The sequence below is a fragment of the Asparagus officinalis genome, chromosome 8 (genome assembly GCF_001876935.1).
Source record: "Asparagus officinalis chromosome 8, Aspof.V1, whole genome shotgun sequence".
Taxonomy (NCBI): domain Eukaryota; kingdom Viridiplantae; phylum Streptophyta; class Magnoliopsida; order Asparagales; family Asparagaceae; genus Asparagus; species Asparagus officinalis.
The window spans coordinates 14,993,732-15,005,488 of NC_033801.1; positions in this window are offsets into that span (position 1 = coordinate 14,993,732).

Below are 11,757 nucleotides of genomic sequence, written 5' to 3' on the forward strand. Positions count from 1 at the left end.
GACCGGGCCGGGCCGACCCGGCCCGGTCATAACGGTCATAAACGGTCTTTTGACTGTTTTGTCCGCAAAAACGGTCAAAAAACGGCTATTTTGTGAGGTTATTTTGGTCATTTACTTAGGGGGCTGATTCTATAAATAGAGGGGGGGTTTCATTTGTTTTCTTCACACCAAAACTCAACTACTTCTCTCTTATACTCTTATACTCTCTTATACTTTCTAATCCATTCATCAAATGGCTTCCGGATCTGATTATGAAGAGCAAAACCTATCTCCCGATCTTGAAATGAGTCCTCCTACTGAGTCTACTCCTACCGAAGTTAATCCCGAATCCGGTGGCGACGAATCTGCACCAAGAGCTCCTAAAAGGCCAAGATCCAATGTGTGGAATTTTTACGAGAAGATCGACGTCACCAAGGATGAACACGGTAGGATCCTCACCCAGAAGGCTAAGTGTGCGTTGTGCGGCAAGATTTTTCAAGCTCATCATAAGAGCGGCACCAACCACCTCAAACGCTATTTAGATAAACACAACAAAGGCCAGACTCCTCAAGGTGATATCCGACATTAGATAAACACAACAAAGGCCAGACTCCTCAAGGTGATATCCGACAATCTATGATTTCTCAATCCTCCTTTTCTGGTAGTCTCGGTAGTTGGAACTATAACGCTGACAGAGACAGGAAATGCGTAATCAGATTTATCATTCTTAAAAACCTTCCTTTTAAATTAGTAGAAGATGATGAGTTTGAAGATATGTTTAGAGATGGTTTTTATCCTGCATTTTAAAAAAAATTCTCGTCAAACCTGTCAACGTGATATTTTAAAATATTATCACGAGGAACAAGAAAAAATAATTTCTTATTTTAAAAATTTAAACTGTAAATTTTTTTAATTTCTGATATTTGGACATCTAGAGCACAAACTGGATATTTATGTATCACAGCACACTGGATTGATAAAATTTGGCAAATGTTTAAAAGAGTTGTTTCTTTTATTGTAATAGAAGAGTCACATACTGGTATTAATGTTGCAAATTTAATAATTAAAGAACTTATGAAATTAGAAATTTCAGAAGAATATTTTCTCTTTCACTAGATAATGTAAGTAATAATAATGTAGCTGTTAATTTTATCAGATCAACTTTGTCATTGCCATGTCATGGTGATCTTTTTCATATTAGATGTATCTGTCGTATTTTAAATTTAATTATTCAAAGTGCATTTACTGAAATTAAACCCATGATAGAAAAGGTTAGAACAGTTGCTTATATGCATAATGCTTCTGAACAAAGACTTAAAAGATGGAAACAATTTTGTAAAAGAAAAAATGTAAAACCCAGACTAATTCTAAAAGATGTTGACCATAGGTGGAATTCTACATATGCAATGTTAAGTGTAGCAATAGAATATAAAGACATTATAACTGATTTTATAAATTATTATGCTTCTAGTTCTAGTTCTGGTAGCACTTATAGAATAACTGAAGATGAATGGACAATTATATGTAATTTAAATGAAATGTTATAAGTTTTTTATGATGCTACAATGTTATTATCTGTCTCTTATTATCCAACCATTACTTTAGCTGCTTTATAAATTTTAAATATTCAAAATTTTTTTGGGAAATATCGTATGGATGATACTTTTGGACCTATGATTTTTCAAATAGAGAGCAAATTTAATAAGTACTTTAGGCCTATTCCTCATATTTTTGGTTTGGGGGTTCTTATTGATCCATGCTTGAAGGATATTGGTCTTCGAAGTTTGTTACAATCCTTGTATGATAATCAGATTATAGATTTAGATGATGGATCCACCCTTACTGCTACTACTCATCATTTAGCTATTAGAAATTATTTTCAAACCTTATATGATGAGTATGCAGCTAGACATGGTGTAGCTATACAACAGTATACGGCTTCGGTTTCTTCGAGCTCATCCGAGGTAAAAGTATAAGTTTTGATAGGTATGCAATGATAGCTGAGCTAACTGGTGGATCTGGACTTGGATCGTCATCATTGGAGGTTTCTGAAATAGATGAATATTTATCTGCTTCTTTAATTAAATGTCAAGGAAATGCTTTAGATATTTTACAATGGTGAAAAGTATATGGATCAGTTTCATATCCTATACTTTCCACCATGGTTCGTGACTTACTAACAGTGCAGGTTTCGACGGTAGCTTCGGAATCCACCTTCAGCACAGCACTAACAGTGCAGGTTTCGACGGTAGCTTCGGAATCCACCTTCAGCACAGCAGGACGTTTGATCGACGACCACAAGACATGCTTAGATCCGTATACTGTACATGCGGTGATGTGTTTACAAGATTGGTGGAGGTACGAGAAGCGAACGCAAGGCATCGATCGGATGGCTGGAATTGAAGATAAATTTAAAGAATTGGGACTAGCAGATAGATATAAAGAATAAATAATATTAATCAAATTGTAATTTTTATATCTTAGCTTAAAATTTGTAAAAAATTATTTTAAAAATAGTTACAAATGATAGTGATATAGGTAAGTATGTGCCAACCTAGTTGGGATGTACTTATCTATTGTGATGCGATGAATTCCAAAATAAATTTGTACTTATAATTTATAAATAATTTATTAATTATTAATAAAAAATTTGTTTTTATTATTTTTTATTTGTAATTTATGTCATTTTAAGTGATTAATAAAATTATTGTTTTATATTAAATTTTCTTGTCTTTTTTTGTATAATTTAAATTTTAAATAAAATAAAAAAAAGAAAAAAAACCCGGCCGGCCCGATCAGGCCTGGGTCCGGGCTCCGGTTTTGCTCGGCCCGGATGGACAAGCCTACCCAAAACCAATGTGAATTAGTCTAACTTCATTTCATCCTCAAGTTCCTACCTTAACCCAAAAAGTGCATTTTCATTGGTAAACAATGATGAGAACAATTTTACTTTTAGTATTTTATTTTACTTCCATGCCCGTAATTAATTTGGATAAAATTCTCTGTTAGGATCTGTTTGGTTACTTTTTTGTAAAACGCGTTCCATTTCTGGTGTTGGGAATTAATGAGGATCGTTAAGTTCAGCTACAATAGTTGCCCATTTTACCTAGGGGTGTCCAAAAAGCCCGGAGCCCGGGCCCGTGCCCGGCCCGGCCCGGGTCAAATCTGGCCTAACGGCCAGATTTGACCTTTTGACCATTTTGCCCCTTAAAACGGTCAAAAAACGGCTATTTTTCGAGGGTTTTTTGATCATTTACCTAGGAGGCTACTTCTATAAATAGAGGGGGGGGGTTTCAATTCATTTCCTCACAACAAAACTCATCTATTTCTCTCTCTACTACTCTCTTATACAATCTTATACTATCTCATACTAATATACTATCCTATAATCTTTTGTATTTTCTAATACTTCCAACAAATGGCTTCTGGGTCTGATTATGAAGAGCAACATGCAACTCCTACCGATCCAGAGATGAGTCCTCCTACAACAACTCCTCATCCTACCGGTGTTAATCCTGAATCTGGTGGCGACGAATCTACGACACCAAGAGCTCCAAAAAGGCCGAGGTCTGATGTATGGAATTTTTTTGAGAAGATAGACGTCACCAAGGATGAACACGGTAGGATCATCTCTCAGAATGCGAAATGTGCGTTGTGCGGCCAGATATTCAAAGCTCATCATAAGAGCGGCACCAACCATCTCAAACGGCATATTGAAAAACACAACAAAGGCCAAAATCTACAAGGTGATATCCGGCAGTCTATGCTTTCCCAATCATCCTCTTCAGGTACCCTCGGCAGTTGGAATTATGACGCTGCCCGAGCCCGGAAATGCGTAATCAGGTTTATTGTTCTTAAAAACCTTCCTTTTAAATTAGTAGAAGATGATGAATTTGAAGATTTATTTAGAGATGGTTTTTATCCTGCATTTACAAAATTTTCTCGTCAAACCTGTCAACGTGATATTTTAAAATATTATGTTGAGGAACAGGGAAAAATAATTTCTTATTTTAAAAATTTAAACTGCAAATTTTCTTTAACTTCTGATATTTGGTCATCTAGAGTGCAAACTGGTTATTTATGTATAACAGCACACTGGATTGATGAAAGTTGGAAAATGTTTAAAAGAGTTGTTTCTTTTATTGCAATTGAAGAGTCACACACTGGTATTAATGTTGCAAATTTAATTGTTGAAGAACTTATGAAACTAGAAATTGATCAAAGAATATTTACTCTTTCACTAGATAATGCAAGTAATAATAATGTAGCTGTTGATTTTCTGAAAATAACTTTGTCATTGCCATGTCATGGTGAGCTTTTTCATGTTAGATGTATCTGTCATATTTTAAATTTAATTGTTCAAAGTGCATTTTCTGAAATTAAACCCATGATAGAAAAAGTTAGAACAGTTGCTAATATGCATAATGCTTCTGAAATGAGAATTAAAAGATGGAAACAATGTTGTAAAAGAAAAAATTATAAGCCTAGACTAATTCCAAAAGATGTTGACCATAGGTGGAATTCCACCTATGCAATGTTATCTGTAGCAATAGAATATAAAGAAATTATAAATGATTTTATAAATTTTTATGCTTCTAGTTCTAGCTCTGGTAGTGCTTATGGAATAACTGAAGATGAATGGACAGTTATATGTAAATTAAATGAGATGTTACAAGTTTTTTATGATGCTACTATGTTATTATCTGGTTGTTATTATCCAACTATTACTTTAGCTGCTTTACAAATTTTAAATATTCAAAATTTTTTTACAAAATATCGTATGGATGATATTTTTGGAAATATAATTTTTCAAATGGAGAGTAAATTTAATAAGTATTTTAGGCCTATTCCTCATATTTTTGGTATTGGTGTTCTTATTGATCCATGCTTGAAGGAAATTGGCCTTCGAAGTTTGTTACAATCATTGTATGGTGGACAGATTATAGACTTAGATGATGGATCCACCCTTACTGCTACTACTCATCATTTAGCTATTAGAAATTATTTTCAAACCTTATATGATGAGTATGCAGCTAGATATGGTGTAGCTACACAACAGTCTATAGCTTCGGCACCTTCAGCTTCAAGCACAGGTCGAGGTGAAAGTGTAAGTTTTGATAGGTATGCAATGATAGCTGAACTGACTGGTGGATCTGGAACTTCATCAGGATTAGAGGTTTCTGAAATAGATGAATATTTATCTGCTTCCTTAGTTAAATGTCAAGGAAATGCTTTAGATATTTTGCAATGGTGGAAAGTATATGGATCAGTTTCATATCCTATACTTTCCACCATGGTTCGTGACTTACTATCAGTGCAGGTTTCGACTGTAGCCTCGGAATCCGCTTTCAGCACAGCAGGACGTTTGATCGACGACCACAGGACATGCTTAGATCCGTATACTGTACAAGCGGTGATGTGCTTACAGGATTGGTGGAGATACGAGAAGCGAACACAAGGCATCGAACGGATTGCTATGATTGAAGATAAATTTGAAGAGTTGGGACTAGCAGATAGATATAATGATTAGATAATATTCATAAAATTGTAATTTTTATTTCTTAGCTTTAAATTTGAATTAAATTATTTCGAAAAAAGTTGCAAATGATAGTGATATGGGTGAGTAGGTGCCAACCTAGTTGGGATGTACTCATCTATTGTGATGCGACGAATTTCGAAATAAATTTATACTTGTAAAGGATTTACCGATTATTAATAAAGAAGTTATTTTTATCATTTTTTGTACTTGTAATTTATGTCATTTCATTTCAAGTTATTAATAAAATTTATGTATTTTTACCAAATAAAGAGTTTATATAACGCTGTAGCAGCCGGCACCTACGGTGTTACAACCCAAAAAACCCTCCAACAAAACAGCCCTTTTAGTGCTTTATTAGCTTTTGATCTTCTTCACATTGTGGTCTCTTTCCTCAATCAAAATTATTAATCATTTCCTATATGATTTTGATGCGTGCGGAGATGATCGAAAGCCAAAGGACTAACAAGAAAGATAATAAAATAAATAATTAGTTAGTTAGCATGTAATTAATAACGTTGTAATTAAACCATATATAATTTCCAAACCACTCTCATTAAACATCACTTCACCGCAGGGGAGGATCTACATACAGTCCAGGGGGGGCCACGGCCCCCCCAAAATTTTGGGGAAAAAATTATGGTGCTCTATTCCTCAAACCCCCTCAAAATTTTGGGGGAAAAAATTAGGGTGCTCTATTCCTAATTTAGGAAAAAAAATTAGTTTGTGAATATTAATTATTTGAGGGTTTTTATGTATATATTAATAGTAAATATATTACCATGAGTAGCAACAAGATTAATAAAGGGGGTTTCATTGAAATTGGAAATTTATGGAGAGGTATTTAGCGAATGAGCAGAATAAGCTTGTGGTCATCAAGACATCACCATTGGGCATCATTATCGATTAGACTTTCTTTATGTCGCGATCGATTCACAAATGCAAGAAATTAATGTGCGTTTTAGTGAAGATGCGACAGAATTGCTCATGCTTAGTTCTGCCTTAAATCCTCAAAATGCATCTGAGGCTTTGAGAATACAAGATATATGCAAATTGGTTGGCAAGTTTTATGCACAAGATTTTACAAGTGAAGAAAAAGAGAGTTTGAAGATGCAACTGAAACATTATGAGCATAATGTAGTCAAAGGGTCAGACTTCAAAACTCTTTCAACCATTCCTGAGTTGGGTCAATTGTTGGTAAAGACTAATAAATCTGCTACATACGACCTCATTTCTAGAGTGATCGTACTTGTGCTTACTCTTCCAGTTTCTACCGCTACTGCAGAACGATCATTCTCAGCTATGAATATCGTCAAGACTAGACTTCGAAGCAAAATGGAGGATGCTTTCCTCTCCGACGCATTAATGGTATTTATTGAAAGAGAAATTGCTAAAAATCTAAGCATTGATGCTATCATTGAAGGCTTTGAAAATTTTAAGGAACGTCGAATTCCTTTTAGTTAGAGAAATTTTAGTTATAAAAAAATAGATGATGCTTATTTGACTATTTTCTATATAATATTTATCTTCCTATTTTGAAATATTTTGGAGATATTGATGTTGGCTATTCTACTCGTTTTATGTGGGTTGTGGTATATCTCTTGTGAATAAAATTACATTAAGAAATTTTTTTATCTATCTTTTGTACGCGGCCCCCCCAGAAATAAAATCCTGGATCCGCCCCTGCTTCACCGAGAAATGCTCCCGTTAACCCCCGAGGAGGTTAGGTTTGGAGCATGCAAGTTAATTCAACGCCAATAATGGAGAGTGACGTTGGGGAAAGTAATTAAATTATGGCCGCATTTTTGTCGTAGCCTCGGGACGGGAAGAAGAAGAAGAAGAAGAATTGAGAGGCAGAGCGTGTAATTTAGCGTTCCATCACGTGGAGTTTGTCAGGAATCTGTTTTCTCCTTTTCGAGGAGTAGAGTGAGATCTACTGGACTAATAATAACCAAACCCCTTGATAAATTACTCTTTCCAAACGGCTACTTAACAAAAAAATCATTATAGTTATCAGGGAAAGTGTGTGTCATTTGCAATATTAATGTGACAATGAACATTTATTCGCAATCTTCAGGGCCTGTTTTTCAACAAACAAAAGTTCTCAATTAGACCAATTAAAGCTAGAGAGATAGTAAATTGAAAACATAATTCTTTATTTTGTTAGGAATTTTAGAACTTTTAAAATAATCTCCAAAAACACAAAAAGCAGAAAGGAAATCACATGCAATTTTTAATTTAACGTGCAAATTTCTTAACATGGAAAACTATGGGATCAAAACCAATCATTTATCACTAACAATGTTACAATTTTTTTTTGACAGATAAATACCGTGAAACGCTCTCATCTTAATATTTTAGATGGACAAAGATTATACAACAATTTTCTCTTGCACGTTAATCTCATACCAGATTATACCCCCCGTTAACCCTAGATTACAATAATAGCGTCTTCCTCTCTTGTTCTTTTCCTCCTCAGTGGATGGCCTAACAAAAGGCCAAATATTAACACATTTTAGAGCTAATTAACATTATGAATGAACAGATAACTAAAGTTGAAGAAACTGTAAAGGAATTTATGCTGCTTTTTCTTTAAAAGAAAACCACCATGGCTTTTTTACTTGTAATTATAAAATTCATACTAGTTTCCTAAAAAAAAAAAATCAGCAAGTCTTTCCCAAAGATGCCATGAGCCTATATAACAACTTGCGGTGGTACGTGAAGACGACAAGAAATCATTATAGTTTTGCGAAATTTTGCCGAAGAAAAAAGGTGAAGGGTGAGGATTCCAAACACTTCATTTTTCTTACACTTGTATAACAGCTCGTGATTTGAGACACGTAAGGAATTAAATATGACACGCTTAATTGGAAGATACAAAGTCATGTTTATCGATTGATACAGAATTAACAAGCGATCAGAAGTGGTAAGTACTTCCTATCTAATTACCCGAAACGCTACGGAGAAAAGACTGTAAACGATATATTTATTATATGTATAATAACGTGAAGTCACGAATAAGATAGTTTCCTTTACTACTTTTCATTAAGATAGGACATCTGTCCAAGAATTCTAAATTGCCTATATATTGTTAAGCACTGTTTCTTTCGAGCAATATCGTCTTATATCGAAAGAGACATTCAACACGAAAACATTGAGCCTTAATTCAAAAACTTGTTTTTTTTTGAAGTGTTTTTTTATTTGAAGTAAAAAACAGGGTGAAATACCATGTTCATTTTATTTCATATAATTAATAGAAAAACATAACAAACTAAACCGAAGGTTGAGGAGGTAGAAATGACCAAATAAAATACTAGTGATTAGGGAGAGGACCTTGTCGTCACCTAATACACAGTTGAAATTGTGAGGAAACTCTACAACCCCAACAACGGCGAGAATCTGAAAGTTTAATGCTGGAACTCTAGCGAATCATATACATAAGAAGTATTATCACCACTAACTCCCACATAGACACATAAGTTGTAATTCACATGCAATCCCAAAACCCAAAATTTTGGACAGAAAGTCTTCGGCGACCGGAGTAGATTTAAGGGGCTAACTGTGTTAATTTATATGTGTTATTATCGTCGGTGTTATATTTTAGATTTTATTGGTTGGAGTATGTCACTTTATAGGTTAAATTGGCATTTTCACCTTGAATATAGAGATATGTTTCTGCTTCTCCATACAAAAAACATCAATTTTCTTTTAAATCTCCTACTGTTTTTCATGTACTTTTCTTTTCTTTTTCCTTTTTATTGTCACGTATATTCTGCATCTATTTTCTCTACGATTAATAACTTCCATGGGTGCCTTACCCGGTTACTGTAAAATGCGGAGGCAAGCAGAAGTTTGCTCTGGGCCTACTACAACATACGACTAAGCTTGACCCACTTCTTAAATGGGTTCTAGTTCAGATTGGTACTTTGGGCCTAAACAAAGCCTGAGAAGAGTTTATTAACACATAATAGGTTCATTATTTGATGGATAATTTGTTTCACGCCCCTGGATCGTGAAGACATATACGTATGAAAGTTCCCAAACCTGCTGCAGATGGTCTAAATCAGGCAAACAATGCAGGTTCATAATATGAGAGCTATCAAGAAACCTAACATATATATAATTTGTTCTTCTTACGATTCCTTTTTGGTTTAAAAATTATGAAATTTGGTATATGTAGGAACTTCACTCAAATTGGTGGTGGTCAAGATTTATATTTTTATATTCTAACACATTCTAATAAAAATCTCAATATGAAATTAATGAATAAAAGAGTTAAGAGACGAAGGGCTCCTATCAACTTTAGTTTATAAGAATTTTAGGACCCTACTCAAAATGAACAGGGACACAAATGGCTTCCCTGTTGCATTATTCATGTTTTATGTATTATTTATTAGAGGAAATAAATTGGCTAGTCATAGAATTTTGGGCACTTTTAAATGAGCTCTGCAGACTGAGAAAACGGAGATATCGTCAATTGCTTGAGCAGCCTGGCCCAAAAACGACACTACAGCCCAATGTTGCGGCTTTGGGCTCACATGATAACTGTTGAAAGTAATACGTTCGGTTAAATCCGATTTTTATTTCTTTTTGGAGCTACAAGGAATAAACAGGCCTGTAAACATTAGTCCAGACCTTACAACAAAACTATCGAGGAGCTTTATCCAAACGACTGCAATTTGTAAAAATAATGCAAATATAACATGTTTCAATGATATTTTAAGTTGACAATTGGTTATGGGTTTAAAGTTTAAAGTTTAAACACATATTTGAATCAACAATGTGCAAAAAGCTAACTATTCAGTGAATTATCACTCAATAAACTGAATATTTGATTATTCATCTCGCTGCTGGGAGTTAGAAAAGAAGAGTCCAAGCTAAAGATCAATGCGAGCGAGGTACGAACACAAATTGGGACATATTTAGGGTTTAATTACAGAAAACCCCATGAACTTTGGGGATTGCAATAAAACCCTGTCAACTTTTTTTTAATTAAACTAAACCTTCTAAATTTCAAGAGTTACCGCACATACCTTCCATGAACTATTTTGTTTCACTAAATCTTACGTGAAATTATTTTTTAATCTTCATGTTAGCACCGTCAACGCTAACGTATCACTGGTAAGCACGTGACAAAAAGCAAGACGGAAAATTCCTTCTTAGTCTCAAAAATTGCAATTTTATTAAAAAAGAAATTGAGGTATTTTTTTGGGACTAAGGGAGTATTACATCTTTTTTTGCAAATGTTTGCCACATGGGATGCTGGAATAGATGATGCTAATTAATTTGGAGGTTAAATAAGAAATTTCATGTGAAATTGAGTGAAATAAAATAGTTGATGAATGTTAATGTACAACTCACTACTAAAGTTAAAAAAGTGTAGTGTATAAAAAAGAGTTGCTAAGAGTTTACTGCATCTCCCCAAAAGTTTGTGTGGATTTTCTATAATTAACCCGTAACTTAGTCGTGGGATGTCTGCCTTTGCTTTGATACGGCGAGAGCCAGCCTCCCCCGGTACTTCAAGCCCAACCGTAGGCGAGCCTGACGCTTATTTTCAGCAAGGGTAAATTACAATAAATCCTCATGACGTTTCAGTTGTTGTTAGTAAACCTCCATGAACTTTCAAAATCACACCGAACCCCCTATAACTTTTGCAGAAGACCCCCATAAACTCTTAGGTAAATTACGTAAAACTCATGTGAACTTTCAACATATCTTTTCGTATCGTTTTCGGGTTCCAATTTATGGGGGTTATCTACAAAACTCAGAAGGCTCACCGAGGCTTTCTGCAACTCTAAAAAGTTCATGCTGATCAGTGTACTGCAAAACGCTGAAAGTTCATGGGGGCGTCTGGCTAGTGTAATTTACCCTTTCAGTAAATATAAAAATCTTATCTATAACTCGGCTTAGTTTCAAACCTACAACTCGAAAGGAGAATGTGCAACACTGTTTGAGTGAAGCTCATCAAAGAAAATATTTCCTCTTTTGTTCACCTATCAAGTTGGGGGGGATTGGGAATCAACAGCTAGACCAACCGCAAAGCTGCGCGCGCGCATGTGCTACATGCTTTTTGATGAGGCCAAGCGTATGCTTAAACTAAACTATCCACTGCCTAAACATCCTACAAGCTAGGCTAATTAAAGAAGCCACTCATTGATAAGGATTAGGCCTAAATGCCTACTTGCTTACAGACAACATGATTTGTTCTTGATTTTCCTTTGGTTAGGGGACAGTATGATCTT